At 37.2% G+C, this 21870-nt stretch overlaps 1 protein-coding gene across 7 annotated transcripts in view; it reads right to left on the minus strand.

The window, feature by feature from the left end:
* The window catches only part of LCLAT1 (lysocardiolipin acyltransferase 1), a 196509-nt gene that overhangs the window by 159265 nt on the left and 15374 nt on the right, over window positions 1–21870 (minus strand). For 2 of the 7 annotated variants that reach the window (XM_054548253.2, XM_063713741.1), the window contains exon 2: window positions 8295–8528. The exons of the other annotated variants lie outside the window; for them this stretch is intronic. The gene's annotated coding sequence lies outside the window, so the exon portion shown is untranslated. The remainder of the gene's footprint in view (window positions 1–8294; window positions 8529–21870) is intronic. 7 annotated transcript variants of the gene reach the window in all.

Consider the following 21870-nt stretch of genomic DNA (forward strand, 5'->3'; position numbering starts at 1 on the left):
TTAACACACATATACCATACCACACCACACCACACCACACCACACCATAGTAAAAGATGTGCAAAGCTATTTCTACGAACAGAATTTTAGGTCACTGAAATTCAATTTAAAACACATATGGAAAATGAAATATTTGATAAATAGTTCAACTTATTTTAAAATGAAATCAGTTTTTTAAAACTGTCAAATATGTTACTAAATGTTACACTCTCAAATGTACATACAGTTAAACACTGATCATAATAGTTCTAGTCATATTAAAATTTGATGGCTAACATTTATAGAATGTGTGGCCAAGCTTTCCTCTAAGCTCTGGACAAAGAAACAGAAACTAGATCTGCATTAGAGATTTTATTCTGCACAACATAGCTCTTGCCCACAGTACTTTTCTAGTGCTATTATCTTAAAATTACAGTAAAATAATATTGGTTAATGGCAAAGCCAGGAAGTTATAATGAAACTGAGAAAACCCCAAAAATTTAAAATAAAAGTCTCAAAACTAGAATCACATGGTACACTGAGCTAATACACTAAAAAATAATAATAATACCAGAATTATTTCCAAAAGAGTCCTGTGGCTTTCAAAATGACTGATTTGGGAAGGCCACAATACTTATTCCCACAATGCTGTCAATACTTACAATATTTTTAGAACCCCTTTATGGGAAATCCCTGCAGAACCTTTAGCACATTCTATTAATTATCCTCAATGAATGGTAACAAATCTCCGAACTTTGAAAGCGAATTTGAGTTTCTGAAGCAATTAAAGAGTCTCATGGGGCCTAATACAGAGAATATGATGGATCAGCAAGCAGGGCCATCTATATTTGGTCCAAAATGAGATGTAAACATGGGTAATAGACTAATTTTCCTGGGAGGCCACCTGGGAAGACAAAACCTCTAAGGTGACTGCTCTGAAGCACATTTCTCAGATATCAATGTAACTCAATTTCACAAATTAAATAGCATCCAGTTCAACATTCTCATTTTACAAACGAGAAAATGAAGTTTCTAAAAGGTAAAAAAAAATGCCCCAAATCTCTGAACTATTTAGTGGCAAACTGGGGCCTAAAAGTCAGGTCTCCTCATTCCTGTTCAGTACTCGTTCCCATTCACTATGTTGCCCATAAAATTTAAGGCTTGAGAATAAAGTAGAATTGCCTTTAAAATCCAGTAGGAGTTTTAGTTTTAAATTCAAGTTAAGACAACTGGAAATGGATATGGTAGGTCTAGGCCCTAAACTGGGTCTGGTTTGCAATGTCAGATCTCTTATAGCTCAACCAAAATGTATGAACGTGGGTTTGCTTATGCAGACATTAAAAAAAAATTAAAGATGAGTTTTCATCATCACAGTAGCATTTGGTGAGCATTCACTATGCCAGACACTTTGCCAGGCCCTTTTGCTTGCAGTGCTTCATTAAATCCTCAGAACTACGCAATGGAGGCAGACACATTATATCCTCACTTTAAAGATAAAGACAGTGAGATCTAAGGTTGAATCATATAATGAGAGTTACTAAGCGTGGCAGGTTGTATTTTCTAAAGATGGTTATAAAAATATGTTCTTTTTCTTAATAAACTTTTTTACTTTGGAGTAGTTTTAATCTTATTTATTTTATTTTTATAGAGACAGGGTATCCCTATGTTGCCTAAGCTGGTCTCGAACTCCTGGGCTCAAGTGATCCCCCCAACCTCAGCCTCCTGAAGTGCTGGGATTAGAGGTGTGAGCCACTGTGCTTGGCCTAGAGTAATTTTTAAATTGTGATGATAGGACAGAATTTCCATACACTCTATGCTCAGTTTCCCCTAATATTAATGTCTTACGTTAGTAGATACATTTGTCACAACTAATGAAGCAATATTACATTTGTATTAACTAAAGTCCAAATTTATTTAAATTTGCTTAGTTTTTATCTCATGTTCTTCTGCACCAGGGTTCCATTAGAATACCACATTACATTTAGCCATCATGTCTCCCTTGGCTCCTCTTGGCTATGACAGTTTCTCCGACTTTCCTTGTTTTTGATGATCTAAGATTCTAAAAAGCTGAGACTGGACCCCAAGTGTATCTTACTCCAGAGAGGGTGCTTCTTAACCATACTACTAAATAATTTCCTGTAATCCAAACTGCTTGTCCTTAGGTTTGTTTGGGTTTTGCTTTTTTTTTTTTAATAGGGACAGGGTTTCACAATGTTGACCAGGCTGCTCTTAATTGAACTACTAGCCTCAAGCGATACTCCTGCCTCAGCTTCCTAAAGCAGTGGGCTTAAATTGGCAGACATATGACATTTGGAAAGTAGATCCTACCGCAATGCTTTTTCTTCCAGTAACTACATTACTACATAGCATATTCAAAAGAATATATGAATGAGCTGTCATGGCATATAAGACCATGTGGCTCCAAAATATAAGTAACAGCATTCTCAGTGACAAGACCAAGCAAGTTATGTATTAACTTTTTTTTTTTTTTTAAATAGCCATACATTCTTTCCACACAGTTTTGGAAAGATATATACTAGAGATTTTTAAAAATATTCAAATAATTCCTATCTGCTTTCATTTAACGGCAGGAGTGCTTATAAAATATTATTAGATTTATTATACACATTTTAGGATTAAGTTGTAGCCAGTGCTAATTATAACATGCCTGGAAAAAAATCTAACCTACACTGATTAAAATTCTATTTATAAAGGAAAAATCTAAACCACAGAAACAGTGCTTAGTTTAGAACAAGAACAAGTACATAACTGCCAAATGCAAGCCCTATTTAGATGTCTGTCTTACTGAACACTGTAATCACAAAAACCAAAATGAATTTCTAAGTGTTTCAAGATGAAATAGTTTTTGCATAACTTTCAAGGCTTATAATTACTTCCTTGAAAAGGTAAATAATCCAAGTTTCAATTTATTTATAATACTAGTTCTCTAGAAGTTAACAGATTGAATACTCAGCTTTACTATACATGGAAGCCTCCTACAAAATTCAGAATCTCTCAAATTAACAATTAAATGCTAATCAAAGAAAAATTATTGGAAGTCAAAGGCCAATACTAAGTTCCTACAGCCATTTATGGATAATGCAAACCCCTAGGCTTACTGAATGGGTTTTTAAGACTCCTTGAATACTCTGGGGTAGCAAAGTATACATCTAAACTGATTGCCCAGAGAAATGAATCATTAACTACACACACAGTCTCTGCTTCCTCACTTCCCATTCCCTCCTCAATCAACTTCCCTCTTCAGTCAGCTTTCTGCCTCTACCATTCCACTGAAACCACTCTGGCAAAAAAGTCCACTTTCATGTAGCCACATCCAATAGCTGCTTCTCTGTCCTCATTTTACTCTACCCTCTTGGCAGCATTCCACACGCATGGCCACTTCCTCCTTGAAATGCTAGCCTCTCTTGGCTTTTGTGACACCACTCTCCAGGTTTTCTTCTGACATCGGTGATCCTTCCCTCCTGGTTGGCTTGGTTGGCTCCCCCTCCTCTACCAGACCTCTAAATGCTGAGGCTTCCTATCACTCAGACATCAGTTGTCTTCTATCTATCCTTTTCCTCCTCCCTCTTCCTTTGTGCTATCTTTATGCTGATATTACCAAAATATCTCCAACACATTATCTTAGCTGCAGACCCACAGGTTCATCTACTTACCCAACACTTGCGTGTAATCTTACAATGTAAATCCAGTTACATAATTTCCCAGTTTAAAAGCCTTTAACGGCTTTCCATTGAGCCTAGAGTAAAAATCGAATTACCACTCCCCTTCTACCTCCGTGCTAACTAACCTCTTCTGCCAGGTTCTCCAACAGGCCACGTCCCACCTCAGGACTTAGTGCAAATTGTCCAGGCTACCTTCTCAGACTTTGTTTCACTACCTCTGTTTCTTCCTTTAGGTTTTAGGTATCAACTTAATGTCAACTCCGTAAACAAGCTCTCACTAAGGCTGACCACTACTTAAAGCAAGTTCCCCTCAATAGTGATTCTGTCTCAGTCCTGAGTGCTTCGTTTATGGCTCTCATTACAGCCAGCAGTTGTTTATTCATTTGTCTGTTTCCTTGTTTTCTACCTGTCATTCCCTCTAGAATCTTAGTTCTATAGTTCTGTAGTTGTAAGGACCATATTGATATTGTGCACTATTACATCCTCAGCAAAAAACCCCAGCACACTTTGAAAGAGCTCGAATTTTCCCGACCCCAGAAACGGTCTCACTCTATTGCCCAGGCTAAAACTGAAGTGATGGGATCACACCTCACTGCAGCCTTGAACTCCAGGCCTCAATTGATCCCCTCACCTAGGCCTCCCAAAGAGGTGGAATTACAAGCATGAAGCATCATACCCTGCATGAAAGAGCTCAATTTCTACTTGATGGAGGGCTTAATATAAAAAAGAGAAAAAGTCAGATAAATTGATACTGTCATTTTATATTTTTTCCAGGAATTCAAAAGCTAGTATTGGCCCAGCGCAGTGGCTCAAATCTGTAATCCCGGCACTTTGGGAAGCCAAGGCAGGTAGATTACTTGAACTCACAAGTTGGAGACCAGCCTGGGTAACATGGCAAAACCCCATCTCTACAAAGAAAAAATATAAAAATTAGCCAAGCATGGTGGTGTACACCTGAGTCCCAGCTACTCAGGAGGCTGAGGTGGGAGGATAACTTGAGCTATCCAAGATCGAGCCACTGCACTCCACCCTGGACAACAGAGCAAGACCCTGTCTGGAAAAAAGAAAAAAAGTAAGTGTAACAAATGTAGTTCAGCTGATCAGTCTTTGGCCCTTTTGCTACTTTTATATGGGGTCCTTTTTATTAAATAGAATACTAATACAACAAATATAAAAGTATTAACAGGAAAATAATGTCATTTTACATCCAGGATATTTTTAATAGCCTCCAATGTGCTTTCAAAGGTTTATCTCTATGATGTAATGAGATACAGTATAAAAGGATGAAAGTGTTTAACCTGATTGAAATACAGAAGGCAGGGATTATTTCCATTTTAGAGATACAATCACTAAGGCAAAGAGGTCAGTGAGTTACCTAAAATCACAGATGTTCAGTGGTGGAGCTGAGGTCCGAACTCAGTTTTCCTGGCTCCCAATCCAGTCAATCTTTTGTTTCTTTTACTTTTTCCTTTTTTGTGTTTCATTTTGGTACATACTTTCAGCCTTCTTAAAACTGTAGTGTTCAGTAAAATACACAAATTCTAAGTATATGACTTAATAAATTTTTTACAAAGTCAGTATCCAGATCGAGACAGAGTATTGCCTGCAACCCAGAAGCCTCCTTCATGCATGTCCCTTCCCAATAATTAACTACTCCACTGGTAACCACAATTTTGAATTCTATGACCATCAGTAGTCTTACCTGTCTTTTAACTTTATCTAAATGGAATTAACAAACATATACACAGCCAGGCGTGGTGGCTCACACCTATAATCTCAGCACTTTGGGAGGCTGAGGCAGAAGGACTGCTTGAGTCCAGCAGTTCTAGACCAGCCTGGGTAACATGGTGAGATCCCATCTCTACAAAAATGGGAGGATAGCTTGAGCAATCCTCCATAGATGGGGATGGCGACATGAGCCTGTGGTCCCAACTACTTGGGAGGCTGAGGCAGGAGGATCACTTGAACCCCAGAGTTGGAAGCTGCAGAGAGCTATGATCACACCATTGTAGTCCAGCCTGGATGACTGAATGAGACCCTGTCCCAAAAAAAACCAAAGAAAAGAAAAAACAAAAAACAAGTATATACTCTACTGCATCTGGCTGCTTTTATTCAACAAATCTGTGAGATTCACCCAAATAAGTAAGTGCCACAATTGCTTCTTCTTGTTCATTGCTGTACGGTATTTCACTGTATAAATATCCCAAAATGTATTTATCTATTCTTTTTGACATCTGTGTATTTTTCAAGTTTGAGCTATATGAATAATGCCATTATGAACATTCTTATTTTGTAGATGAAGAAACAAAGGCCCTAAAAAGGGAAAAAAATACTTAAAGAAACACAGCAATTGGGCAACCCAAGTATATCCCAGGAGGCTTGATTCCCCTTTTACAATGTAACACAAGTCAGCAAGTCCATCTGAATCTTAACCTAAAGATCTTAAAAAATCTTGCACAATACAAAACCAAGTCTTAAGTTACAAATACTATGCCAAAGATTACTGTAGTTTCTGGTTATGAAAGTTACTTCATTTGTGTATGTGTGTCTATGTCTGGTTTTTTAAATCTATCTACCTACCTACCTACCTACCTATCTATTTATTGACAGGTTCTCATTCTGTCATCCAGGCTGGAGTGCAGTGGCACAATCATGGCTTCCCGCTCCTGGGCTCAAGTGATCCTCCCGTCTCAGCCTCCCAAGTACTAGGACTATAGGCACACACCACTACACTCAGCTAAGAAGTAACTTATTTTTATACATATAACTATTCTATAGCGATTTACCTCATCTACAGTCAAATAAAATTTTGTTTCCCAGATTAGAAATGTACCAAATTGGGAATTCTATCAGAATATGAACAGAGAAAACAGTCCCAACTTATGAGCAGGTAGCATTCTAAAACTCTGCATTTAAATCAGCTGTTTGGAATTCAGAATGCATTTTCCCATAAAAATTATATTATACAAAGTGATCAGGTTTTCAGGTCAGCCTACAAAAGCCAACTTCACAAAAATGTACCTGAAAATAGCACTAATAACAACACAGTCTTTAACCACTATGAATAAATGCTTAACTTCAAATAATGATTTATAAAACTATCTCCTAACACCCCAATCTCGTGTTAACTCATAAACTGTGGGAGGCCCAGTTCCAAATGCTTCTGTAACTGGCTTATGCCTTTTTTTTTTTAAATCCCTCACTAACACTTTTGACTTTACGTTCCCAAATCCTGGGCCACAGAATTCAGACCACAAAATTCCTTAATTCCTATCCCTTAAGTAAACCTTTGAGATTTTTCACTGCTAGAAAAACTTCCAGGGGGGAGAGAGAGCAATTAGAAAAATAGAAGGAAAATCATAAAATTTCAAGAAGTCTTAAAAAGTTGTTCTGTTTTTACCAAAACGGGCATGGAGTCAGGTAGGATTTTCCTAACCTCCTACTTTCATTAAAATATTCTTCTCGAGAGCCCTGCTCAATCTTTCTAGACTTCTTAAAATCCTAGGCTGGCCACCTCTAAGTGTCTCTCCTTTCACTAGGAAAGCCTCCAATTTAATTTCTTCTCACATTCCTTCTCATTACTCAGGGATAGCCTAAATGGAAAGATAAAGTGATATGTTGATAACATCAAGTCTTTAGGTACGCGCAGAAGTGAAATCAGGGAGAGATGAAGCCTAAGGGGTGCTCAGGCCATTAGGGTCACAATCTGTGACTTAGTTGTATACCAGTTAGAGACTATACACAGATACTTTGGAGCAAACAAACCATTTCATAAATGGACACCAAACAAGTTTCCAGAAATGAGAATGATCTACCTTATATATCACAACATAATATTCCTTTCTTCTTTAAGGCTCACATTATCTTTCCAGTAATTAGACCAAAGATGTATTCTATATTTTCTCCATACAACAAGCACTAACCTGAATACAACACAAACAGGTACAATCCAAGGCATCAAAAGGCTAGCTCTAATTTGATGAAATTAATTTACCTACAAATGGAGAAATCGATTTCTATTTAGTGTAGGTGATAAAAACGAAAAGGACAACAGCTATCCTAGCCTTAAAATCCAATAAAGAGGGTGGTAAATGTCTCTGAAAATCAAAAGAAACCTACAGGTCATAAATGCCCTCAAAGGATTCTTAGGCACAGGAATGAGCAGTTGATTCACTAAACATCAAAGAATGGATGTTTTAAAGAAAAAAGAAGGTAAGATTGTGTCATTCTATCAAGTAAGTCTTTAGAGTAAGTAAAATACCTTATGGGCCAAAAATTAAAATGAACTGCAAAACTTATGTACAAATTATTAACTATCACTTCTGTGACTGAAGCTAATAAGAGAATCACACACTTAAGTATGACAATGTAAAGAGGTATCCAAAAGTAATTTGAGCTAGCTTAATACAGACAACTAAATACACCCTCAGAGAGCTGATAGCCTGTAAGCCAGCAGTCCCCAGCCTTTTTGGCACCAGGAGCTGGTTTCATAGAAGACAATTTTTCCATGGATGGCAGGGGCAGGGGAAGGGGTGGTTTCAGGGTGATTCAAGCACATTACATTTATTGTGTACTTTATTTCTACTATTACTACTACACTGTAATATATAATGAAATAATTATACAACTCACCATAATGGTAGAGTCGGCAAGCGTTCTGAGCTTGTTTTCTTGCAACTAGATGGTCCTATCTGGGGGTGACAGGAGACAGTGACAGATCATCAGGCATTAGATTCTCCTAAGGAACACACAACCTAGATCCCCTGCATGCACAGTTATAGGGCCTGCGTTCCTGTAAGAATCGAATGCAGTGGCGGATCTGAGCAGAGGTGGAAATCAGGAGATAATTCAAGTGATGTGGAGTGGCTGTAAAGACAGATGAAACTTTGATCACTGGCCTGCCATTCACCTCCTAGCCACTATTATTTTACATAAACTGGTCCTGATTCCAACACTTACTGTGTGACTCTGGGCAAATTATTTAACCTCTCTGGGTCCCGATATCTACACAAATAAATTGGACTAAAAGTGGTAGCTACTTAAAGACTATTGTGAGGATTAAATGACAAAGTAAACTGTCTTCAGCAGCTCCAGGAACAGAGTAAATCTTCAATAAAGGTTAGCTACTTTACTTCATCCTCCTGATGCATTAGTTACTTGAAATCACATCTATGACCTGTACTACCTTTGGAACCTTCACAACCCCCCAGGACAGTGCTTAAGGTCCAGTGAATGTTCAATATTTATTGGCTGACGACTACTGGTTTATATGGAAGCTAGACCCATGAAGCTGAAGAAGACTTTAGAAGTCATCTGGAAAAGTTTCACTCTATTCAACAATAAGACTCATAAGGGATTATCAAATCTTTGCTTGAACACTTAGAGAGAGAGAAACTTGCATCTCAACAAAGCATAAAGTAATAGTTCTAATTATTAGAATGTTCCTTGAGATTTCATTATACTGAAATCTTCTTCTCAAAATCTTGCTTCTCAAAATATTTCTGAAAGGCTGAATTCACTAGAGGGCATCACATATTAGAAGAAACTGTATCAGAAAGAATCGCTAAAAGGAAGGAATCATTCAACATTTATTCTGGCTAAAAGAAAAATACTGGGCTGAGTTCTATAAAACAGGCAAGCCAATTAAAAAATTATTCTATTTAAACATGCATTAAAATGTTCAGAATGAATTAAAATGAAGATTCTGACAAATTAGGTCAAAAATCATAGTAATTGCAAATGTTGTTGTTCAGGTCAGTAATCCAGATTATCATAGAGCTGGGACTCTTTCCAACCCCATTATATAGCCTCCAATAATTGTATGCAATTTTAATGGTTACATGTTTATTAAAAAAAAGCATACAATACCAGATTACATTTAATACTGCCCCTTGCAGCCAGCCGCCAAGTCACCACCAGCTATCCAAAAAAGATCCAGTGCCAAAAAGAAAATTATAAGTTTCCATAAGATTAGTAAGGGACCATGACTCAATTTTGTAATCCCAGAACTGTGGGAGTCTGAGACAGAAGTATCACTTGAGCCCAGGAGTTCTAGACCAGCCTGAGCAACACAGTGAGACTCTGCCTCTACAAAAAAAAAAATTTTATTAACCAGTGGTGGTGGCACACGCTTGTAATCCCAGCTGCTTGGAAGGCTGAGGCAGAATAATCACTTGAGCCCAGGAGTTCAAGGATACAATGAGCTATGATTGTGCCACTGCACTCCAGCCTGGGCAACAGTGAGACCCTGTCTCACACACACAGAAAAAGACTAGCAAGGTAAATCTGAACCTGGATCTGCGTATAACTAACAAATTTAAGGCCAGGTGTGGTGGCTCATGCCTGTAATCCTAGCACTCTGAGAGAACAAGGGGGGAGAATTGCTTGAGCCTAGGAGTTCCAGACCAGCCTAGGCAACAAAATGAGACCTCATCTCTACAAAAAATTTTTAAAAATTAGCCATGTGTGTGGTGGCACACACCTGTGGTCCCAACTACACAGGAGGCTGTGCCAGGAGGATCACTTGAGCCCAGGAAGTCAAGGCTACTGTGAGTCAAGATTGTGCCATTGCACTCCAGCCTGGGTGACAGAGTGAGGCCCTATTTAAAAAAAAAAAAAAAGTTTAATTATTTAAAACCAAATCATTAAAACTGTTCATGCATTAACCAGGTAATGGTACAATTTTAAAAGCTCATCATGCTCAAAGAGGATCCAGAACTGTACTCAAATATCTGTGGCACACGCCTGTATTCCCAGCTACTCAGAAGGCTAAGGCAAGAGGATCAAGGAGTTCAAGCCCAGCTTGGGCAACATAGCAAGTCCCTATCTCTTAAATTAAAAAAAAATCTTTTAACCCCCACTCACTGCAATTCACAGTAATATGTAGAGAAAAATCTGATGGAAAACTAGGCATGATTTATATACAGCACACCTCTACATTTTATCAGATTCTGTTTGATGAGAGCTGTTTTACAACAGTGTAGACTATGGGTTAACTGAGGGACATGTAAATTCTATCCTGTCAGGGAGCAGGTTCAGTTGTCCTCCTGAGCCTCTCCCCAGCTCCCTCTCCCCCAACAAACCAGTTTTGTCTCCACTTGGGTCCATTTCAACATTTCTTTACTCCATATAAATTTGTGGGTTATTTTACTTTTCCATTGAACCAGGTATAACATTTGCCTTCTTCCCTGATTACGAGTTTTTCTTTAACACATATATTTTCATAGCTGCATAAGTCATTATATTATCTTTAACACATTACACAGTTTTCTTATTATTGGTAACATGTTGTTTGATACTCAGATACCAACACAAAAACAATCCAAACAGCAAATTGGACTAGAAAGGTCCACTGCCCATGTAAACTAATCAACAAGCCTTTGGGTTTTGAAAATCAATCCCTTATAAATTTCACTGGTATAAATTTGCACTGCATAAAACTAGGAAACCAGGTTTCAGAACCTTCAGAGCCAATATTCAGACTGCGGATAATGGTGAAGACATGAACTCTAGCAACCACAACCTGTTGCCCACTCATATTCATTCCCTGTAAACAGTTAAAACAACTGAGGAAAATGGTCAATCCAATAGCACAATTTGTTTCAGATGATTTAAAAAAATAATTTTGGTAGACTCTGCTCCATAGAACACATCCATGTTCATCTATCCATCCACAGAAGTAGGTTAATTTTTATGTCACTGAAGAAATCAACACAAAAAGTCTTTGTTTAGGTTCATAAATTATCAAGATTATAAGGAATTATAGAATAAATAAAGGGATGAAAAAACATGTTGATAACCAAATTAAAGAGGATGTTCCAGATGCGGGTGACCCAAATCAGGAGAATCAGGTGGCTTTTAAGCCTACCAGGTTCTCTTCCGTCTACCTGCTCTCCTTATCCCAAGGACACTAACTTAAAAGAAAGATCATAATAGATTCAGATTCCTTTTACTATAAGAAGCATACAACCCGCCCTCCTTGTTCAGAACTTTATATATATGTATACACACATACATATATATGTCTTCATATATAGCATATGCAACTGTCATATGGTAGTTCTATATGTAATATAGTTAGACACATATAATTGTCTACCATATGTAATTGTCATACATATGTAATTTTCATACTCACATAATGAATTAATCAGAAACATTCACTCCAGACAAACTATTTTCCAAGATGGAAATCTCTCTCCTGACTGGTGAGGCCATGGATACATGGTACACAAATATCAACTATATTCAGAGACAACAAATCATTTTTTTTTCAACTCCAGAGAAGACAGAAAGGCATAATTATGATTTAATGCAAAAATAGTTGCAACACACTATCCACAGCCAATCTTTTTTCTTCCTCATCACTGTGACTTAAAAGTTTCATCTAATGCATTAGCTAGACATGGCACAAAATGTCCCATTACAAGGTATTGTGGGGGGAGGTAGGAGGGACTGGCAAGACTTGTGGAGACAAAATATTCTAATAGAACCTGGGTTTCTTCCTAAAAATATTTAGGAAAACTGAAAATTCCTGAAATTACCTGGAAAGGTAATCACCTCCTGACTCCCTGCAAAAAATATTTTTAAGATCCAGCCTATCATAAATATTTTGCATAAAACCTATCTGAATATCATTAAAATGACTACAAAAAGACAATAGAACACTACCAAATGCAAGAATAATGTGCATTCTGACACTAGGGGCACTGCCACTTTTATAAGAAAAGAAAAAGTTTCCATTTGTCTGAGCAACTTCTGATGCAACATTAGTAATTACAGTCCTTTCCTCCAGTGTAGGCCTCATAAACAAAAACTGGTTGATGTTTATAAACATTTATCTCAAATCAAGAAAGAAATTAACACAAAATAAAACATTAAAAGGCTTAATGTTTTAATCTGGGCAAATTTTCCAGTTTTACAAGCCAGTGACAAAAAGTAAAGCCTTAGAAGGGGCTTAATTATCAACTCCAACAGTTTAGAGAGTAAAACCAAATAAACAAGTGGAACCTTCTATTCAGTGAGTTCTGAAAGTCCTGTCTCCTTTTAACTCCTTTTCCATAAATGCTTTCTGTATATTCTTGCCCATGTAAGCCCTAAGGACAAAAATTACAACCATGTGGATGCTTCTTCTGTTCTCAATTTTGAGACTATGTCCCATAAACTAGCAAAAATTTTAAATTAGCTTCTTTAAAGTTTTCCAGTTAACTCCACTCAGAAGAATGTTAAAGATTTAAAAGAAAAGGGCAGTATGAAAAATTCACAGCAATGGTTCATGACAATGATGTTCATACTTCATACTCAGGGATAAAGTGATTACAAGCTTTCCCCCTAAAATCAGGAATAAGACAAGGATGATTGCTTTCACCATTGTTATTCAACATTGTACTAGAATTTCTAGTGAGAACAATTAGGCAAGAAAAAGAAATAAAATTCATCCAAATCAGAAGGAAGAATCTGCACGTGACACGATCCTATGTATAGAAAATCCCTAGGAACCCACAAAAATACTACTAGAGCTAATAAATTCAACAAAGCTGAAGGTACGAGATCAACACACAAAAATCAACTATGTTTCTATACACCAGCAATAAACAAACCGAAAGGAAAATGAGTAATTCCATTTACAATAACATCAAAAGAATAAACCTAGGAATAAATTTAACCAAGGAGGTAAAAGACACTTTGAAAACCACAAAACATTAACAAATTAAGGAAAATCTAATATATGGAAGGATATACCAGGTTTAGGGATTAAAAGACAATACTGGCCAGGCACAGTGGCTCACGCCTGTGATCCCAGCACTTTGGGAGGCTGAGGCGGGTGGATCACTTGAGGTCAGGAGTTCAAGGCCAGCCTGGGCAACATGGCGAAACCCTGTCTCTACTAAAAATACAAAAACTAGTCGGGCGTGGTGGCACACACCTGTAGTTCCAGCTACTCAGGAGGCTGAGGCAGAAGAATCGCTTGAACCTGGGAGGCGGAGGTTGCAGTGAGCTGAGATCACACCACTGCACTCCAGCCTGGGCAACATTGTGAGACTCTGTCTTAGAAAATAAATAAATAGGCCAGGTGCAGTGGCTCGTGCCAGTAATCCCAGCACTTTGGGAGTCCAAGGCAGGTGGATCACGAGCTCAGGAGTTCAAGATCAGCCTGGCCAAAATGGTGAAACTCTGTTTCTATTAAAAATACAAAAAATTAGCCAGGCGTGGTGGTGGGCGCCTGTAATCCCAGCTACTCGGGAGGCTGAGGCAGAGAATTGCCTGAACCCAGGAGGCAGAGGTTGCAGTGAGCCAAGATCGCACCACTGCACTCCAGCCTGGGCAACAGAGCAAAACTCTGCCTCAAAAAAAAAAAAAAAAAAGAAAGAATAAATAAATAAAAGACAATACTGTTAACATGGCAATACTACTCAAAGCAATCTACAGTTTCAATTCAATCTCTATCAAAATTCCAATAACTTTTGCAGAAATGGAAAAGCCAATCACCAAATATGAATGGAATTGCAAGTGGTTCCAAGTAGCCAAAACAATACTGAAAAAGAACAAAGTTGGAGGACTCACGCTTCCCAATTTCAAAACTTACTAAGAGGCTACAGTAATCAAAACAGTGTGGTACTAAGCCTTTGCAAAATTATAACAGTGAGAAAACCCTAACGTAGCTGACTCCATCTTGCTTCTAACCTCATAAGCTGTCTTTGCTCATTCCTGCACATAGGCCAAGCCAACTATGGGAGGAATTTAGTTTATATTTTAACTTTAAAGCAAATATGATAATAGTCCTTTCCCAAAACTAACCCCCTCCTTGTTTAGAGACCAAAACCATCTTCGTAAAAAATAACAAAAGGACACAAGGTCAGAATTACAGTAGGAGCCTGAATTCTGCTAAGACTTAAGCATAGTTAAATAATAACAAGACACTATTTTCTAACTTGTCTTTTTTGTAATTACTTACTAGACAAGAGTCACTAGCCAGTGGTCATAAGACTTGTAACTTCCCCGATTACCCCAATAGATTACCTCATTATTGTAAAACTCAAGGCTGATTCTTGAGGTATTTTTCAGACCTCGTGTTCTGGTGGACCAACTGATGCCACCTGGGTTACTCATACCATGAAATTGACTCAACTGGCCCTGTAACCCCCACCCGAAACTGACTCGACACACAAGACCATTTTGACACTCATGTGATTTCATTCCTGACCCAACCAATCAGATGCGGATTCTCGCTGGGCGTGGTGACTCATGCCTGTAATCCCAGCACTTTGGGAGGCTGAGGCGGGTGGATCACTTGAGGCCGGAAGTTTGAGACTAGCTTGGCCAACATAGCGAAACGCTGTCTCTACTAAAAAATACAAAAATTAGGGCCAGGTGCAGTGGCTCACGCATGTAATCTCAGCACTTTGGGACGCCAAAGCAGGTGGATCATGAGGTCAGGAGATCGAGACCATCCTGGCTCTCTACTAAAAATACAAAAAATTAGCTGGGCACGGGTGGCACGTGCCTGTAGTCTCAGCCGGGTGTGGTGGCGGGCACCTGTAGTCCCAGCTACTCGGCAGACTGAGGCAGAAGAATCGCTTGAACCCCAGAGGCGGAGGTTGTAGTGAGTCCAGGTCACACCACTGCACTCCACCCTGGGCGACAGAGCTAGACTCCGTCTCAAAAAAAAAAAAAAAAAAAAAAGAAGAGATCTGTAGCCCAATTAGTTGAGAGTCCAGAATTATGACCACACATCTATGGCCAACTGAGTTTCAACAAGGGTGCAAAGACCATTCAATGGAGAGAGAAAAATATCTGTAACAAATGATACTACTGGATAGCTACAGGCAAAAGAATGAAGGTGTCCTCAAACTCATTCAAAATCTATCAACAACCTAAACACAAAAGATTAAACTATAAAATTCTTATACGAAAACAAAGGTAAATCTTCACAACCTTGGATTTGGCAAGGGATTGTTACATGTGACACCAGAAACATGAGCAACAAAAGAAAAAAAAAATCAACTGGACTGCATTCAGATTAAAAACTTTTGCCCATGAAAGACCACCATCAAGAAAATGAAAAGACAACCCACAGAATGGAAGAAAAATTCACAAGTCAAGGGTCTGGTATCCAGAATATATAAAGAACTCTTACAACTCAACAACAAAAAGACAAATAACTTTTTTAAATGAGCAAAGGACTTGAATAGATATTTTTCCAAAGAAAACATACAAATGGTTGATAAGCATATGAAAAGCTACTCAACATCATACATCACTGGGGAAATGCAAATCAAAACCACAATGAGATATCACTATATACCCACTAGCACGGGCACAATTTTAAAAATGGAAAATAACAAGCATTGGTAAGGATGCAGAAAATTTGCAACCCTCATATATTGCTAGTGGGAATGTAAAATAGCAGTTTCTCAAAGAGTTAAATAAACCTTGAAAACATTATGCTAAGTGAAGAAGACACAAAAGGTCACGTATTGCATAATTTCATTTATATGAAATATTCAGAATAGGCAAATCCATAGAAATGAAAGCAGACTGGTGGTTGCCAGAGGCTGGGGAGAAGGGAGCAACTGCTTAATGGTACACAGTTTCCTTTGAGGTGATAAAAATGTTTTGAAACTAGACAGCAGTGGTGGTGGCACAACACATGAATGTACGCAATGCCACTGATTTGTCCACTTTAAGAAGCTTAATTTCTTGTAAAGTAAATTTCACCTCAATAAAAAAAAACAGATATATATCAAATGGCTATATTTGTTCCCAACTAACCACAGTGGAGGTCATTTACAAATGACCACATGGAAATTTCAATTAATTTTGCAGGGCAATTGCCAAGTCAATCCTACGCCAAAAGAACAAAGCTGGAGGCATCACGCCACCTGACTTCAAACTATACTACAAGGCTACAGTCACCAAAACAGCATGGTACTGGTACCAAAACAGAGAGAGAAACCAATGGAACAGAACAGAGCCCTCAGAAATAATACCACACATCTACAACCATCTGATCTTTGACAAACCTGACAAAAACAAGAAATGGGGAGAGGATTCCCTATTTAATAAATGGTGCTGGTGCTGGGAAAACTGGCTAGCCATATGTAGAAAGCTGAAACTGGATCCCTTCCTTACACCTTATACAAAAATTAATTCAAGATGGATTAAAGACTTAAATGTTAGACCTAAAACTGTAAAAACCCTAGAAGAAAACCTAGGCAATACCATTCGGGACATAGGCATGGGCAATGACTTCATGTCTAAAACACCAAAAGCAATGGCAACAAAAGCCAAAATTGACAAATGGGATCTCATTAAACTAAAGAGCTTCTGCACAGCAAAAGAAACTACCATCAGAGTGAACAGGCAACCTACAGAATGGGAGAAAATTTTTGCGATCTACTCATCTGACACAGGGCTAATATCCAGAATCTACAAAGAACTCAAACAAATTTACAAGAAAAATATCAAACAACCCCATCAAAAAGTGGGCAAAGGATATGAACATACACTTCTCAAAAGAAGACATTTATGCAGCCAAAAGACACATGACAAAACGCTCATCATCACTGGCCATCAGAGAAATGCAAATCAAAACCACAATGAGATACCATCTCACACCTGTTAGAATGGCAATCATTAAAAAGTCAGGAAACAACCGGTGCTGGAGAAGATGTGGAGAAACAGGAACACTTCTACACTGCTGGTGGGACTGTAAACTAGTTCAACCATTGTGGAAGACAGTGTGGCGATTCCTCAAGGATCTAGAACTAGAAATACCATTTGACCCAGCCATCCCATTACTGGGTATATACCCAAAGGATTATAAATCATGCTGCTATAAAGACACATGCATATGTATGTTTATTGCGGCACTATTCACAATAGCAAAGACTTGGAACCAACCCAAATGTCCATCAATGATAAACCGGATTAAGAAAATGTGGCACATATACACCATGGAATACTATGCAGCCATAAAAAAGGATGAGTTCATGTCCTTTGTAGGGACATGGATGAAGCTGGAAACCATCATTCTCAGCAAACTATCGCAAGGACAAAAAACCAAACACCACATATTCTCACTCATAGGTGGGAATTGAACAATGAGAACACTTGGACACGGGAAGGGGAACATCACACATCGGGGCCTGTTGTGGGGTCGGGGGAGAGGGGAGGGACAGCATTAGGAGATATACCTAATGTAAATGACGAGTTAATGGGTACAGCACACCAACATGGCACATGTATACATACGTAACAAACCTGCACATTGTGCACATGTACCCTAGAACTTAAAGTATAATTTTAAAAAAATAAAAAATAAATTTTGCAGGGCAAGCTTCTGATTACAACATAATAAAACTAAGAGTAATTCAACACAAACAACCCTAAAGATTTGAAATTCTTAAGCCTTCCTAAATAATTGCTGAATTAATGAAAAAATTAAAAATATATAAGACTTGTAGTTCCCATATGTTGATGTTAATCCAGATTACTGGGGGGTGGGGAGCTTGTTAAAAATGCAGAAGCTCAGGCCCTATACCCAGAGTGTTAAGTAGAGTTGGAATATCTGCATTTTTAATAAGCCTGCCAGCTGAGACTGATATTCACCAAAGTTTAGAACCAGTGCAAGAGAATATTTAGAAAAAACATAAAGACATCGCATATCAAAAGTTACAGGATTCATACAAAGCTGTACTGAAATACTTTCTAAAATAATATTTAAATAAACAGAACAAAAACTAAGCAATCCAAATTTTAAAATCAAGCAGTCAAAATTTTAAAATAGAAGGTGTGATTAAAAAACAAAAATAGAAATATGGATGACAGTAAAAATGACTGATTAGATAACAACACACAGAAAGGGTCAGGCACATTGACTCATGCTTACAATCCCAGCACTTTGGGAAGCCAAGGTGGGAGGATCACTTGAGTCCAGGAGCTCGAGCCCAGCCTAGGTGGCAGTGAGACCCTGTCTCAAAAAAAAAAAAGAAAGAAAGAAAGAAAAGAAAAAAAGAAAACACAGAAAAAACAGCAGAACTTTAAAATGAGCTTGGTTCTTTATGAAAAATTTTACAAAGTCCTAACAATTCTAATAAAATAAAGAATTATCAAATAGGTAAAAGAAGAATTAGGAAATTAATCATTTTTAATAAAGCAAGAAAAATAGTAAGTTTGTCAGCAAACTGAAAAAATACAACTTATCTAGACAACTCTAAAGAGTTACTTCATCAAAAATATAAGAAATTATATGTCAGTTAAAAAATCAGAAAAAAATTGTAACATTAGTTATATAATCTACCACTTGGTTGAAAAAAATAAAATTTGTACAGTAGGGGGAAAGTTTTAACAAAATGCAATGGACTTGAAATTCTTTCTGTTAAAGAAGACTTTTGTTCTTTCATGCCACTTCACTAATAAGAGAAATAAATAGACTTTATTGTCCTCAATTCAAAAGCAAATCTCAAAATAATATAAATGATTCTAAATTACTCACTTTCCAGGCTTAAAAAAAGTCAAAATATTTCTCTATTAACTTTACTATTGAGGTTAACTTTCCATTTTAATGTCATTTTGGTAGAGTGTTTAAGCCTGTTATTCAACACTGAGAACCAATAAATAATGGTGATTAGCAAAGAGTAGATAAGAATTAAGTGCCATTCACAATAATTAACACAGTAAATATAATGAATGAATTTTTCTTGTTTTAATAAAAGGGACACAGCCCTTTTGTCTTTAGGGTGTACAGTAGTTTCCTATGGCTGCTGTAACAAATTACTTGGTGGCTTAAAACAGAAAGTTATTCTCTTCCACTCCTAGAGGCCAAAAAAAGTCTGAAAGCAGTATCACTAGAACAAAAGCAAGGTCACACTCCCTCCAAAGGCTCCAGGGGAGAATCTGTTCCTTGCTTATTCCAGCTGTTGATGGCTGCGGGAATGCCTTGACTTGTGGCCATAACACTCAAATCTCTACCTCCTGGTCCAACTGCCTCCTCCTCCTCTGTGTATGTATAATCTCCCTCTGCCTCACTTTGATAAAGATATACAGGATTGCTTTTAGGGATCACTCACATAATCCAGGATAAGTGCCCTAGACATCAAGATCCTCAATTTAATTACAAAAACCATTTTTTTAACATACAAGGTAGCATTTCACAGGTTCCAGGATTAGGACTTGAATATTTTAGAGAACCATTTTCAGCCTACCACAGAGGATCTCTTTAAAACCTAACAGGCCTGGCCAGTCATGGTGGCTCATGCCTGTAATCCCAGCTCTTTGTGGGCAGACTGCTTGAGCTCAGGAGTTTGAAACCAGCCTGGGAAACATGGCAAAATTCCATCTCTGTGTAAAAAATCAAACAAAAAGTAAAAATTTAAAAAGAACAAAAACAAAAAAACCCTAATAGGCCAAGCCTTTTCGTCAGGAATTAGATACTATCCTAGTCTCCAGATTCACAACGACAAGGTCATAGGCCTTCTGACCCCAGACACTGCAAACAAACACCACTGAAATTAACTCAGGAATTTCATCAGGTGCACAGGAAACTATCACAGGGTATATCCATTTACCCCAAAAATACAAGAGAAGTTTTGTCTGTTTTACTGTATGAGTTAAATTCTGCTCAAATTTTGTAGTCTCAAACTACCTATCTGCACGTATCTGACATGCAAATAAAAACAGAGCGTTCTTTCTCTTCTATATTGGTAAGAAGGGGTCTTTTTGTTGGCAAGATTTTCTTATTGCCCCAACATACTTTATAGAGTTGGGTAATAATAAACTAAGTTTTTAAATAAATTTGAGACAACTACTTTCCAAAGGCAGCAAAATTTATTTTTACCCTCTAAATTTTTCCAGACACACAATTTCAAGACCCACTAGCCCTTGAATCTCCTCCAGAATCAAGCAGTTTCATTCCATAAAATCAAAATAAATTCCAGATGAATTAAAGAGTTACATGTAAAATATGAAAACATTATAGAATTACAATAGAAAAATGGGCCAAGAATCAAGAGTCACATACAAAAGGAACACTAAAAAAAAAGGGAAAGAAATCAGACTAATGTAACATGACACCATGTTTCCAATTACTTTTTCATATTTGACAATGATAGTATCCAGCAAAGTGAGGGTATAGGAAAATAAGGCCTCAAACATACAATTGCTAAGAGAATCAACTGACAGAGCCCTTTTAAAAGGCAAATTCAGCATGGCTGGCAAATTATAAAACACATATACCTTTTTATACAATAATTTCATTCTAATCTATCCTACAAAAGTACTCATAAAAGTAAGAAAATACAAGATAAAAATGCTCACGGAGGCACTATTTGTATGTGAAAATTAGAAATACTATAAATGTCCATCAACAGAGAAATGGTTAAATCAGGGCATAGCCATACAACTGGAATATTATGCAACCAGTTTTTAAAAAGTGAAGCACAGTCATCTCAATACCCATGGAGGATCTGTTCCAGGGCCTCTTGAGGACATCAAAATCAACATATGCACAAGTTCCTTATATAAAATGACATCATATCTGCATATAGCCTGCTCACATCCTCCAACATACTTTATCTCTAAATTACTCATAATATCTAATACAATGTACCGCTATATAAATAGTTATACTGTTTAGGGAACAATGACAAGAAAAAAGTCTGTACATGTTCAGTACAGAGGCAATTCTTTTTCAAATATTTTTGATCCATGGTTGGTTGAATCTATGAATGCAAAACTTGTGGATACAGAGGGCTGACTATACATTAACATAAGCAGTCACTCAGAAAGGTAGACATGACCAGTGAAGTGAAGAAAGCAACTTACAAAATAATGAATGACTCTGTTTTTAATTAAAGGAGAAAACAAAAAAAGAAATCTCTATGTATGATAACATGTTTGTATATTGATAGAAACCATGTTTTCGAAAAATCTTATGACACGGGAAAATCCTAATAATATAAAGTGAAAAAAGTGGGCTACAAAATTGTATAGGTAATGACATAAATAAGAGTAGCACAATAAAAATAAACATGGTTATCAACTATCTCTGAGTAATGTAATTCTGATCTGTTCTTTATATATTTTTTATAAATATATAAATGTATATATATTTGTATAAATATATAAATGTATAAATATTACTTATATAGCATTCAAGTTGACTTTTTTTTATTAAGAGAGACAATGTTGCTATGTTGCCCAAACTGGT

This window comes from Pongo abelii, chromosome 12 (assembly GCF_028885655.2).
Source record: "Pongo abelii isolate AG06213 chromosome 12, NHGRI_mPonAbe1-v2.0_pri, whole genome shotgun sequence".
Lineage (NCBI taxonomy): Eukaryota > Metazoa > Chordata > Mammalia > Primates > Hominidae > Pongo > Pongo abelii.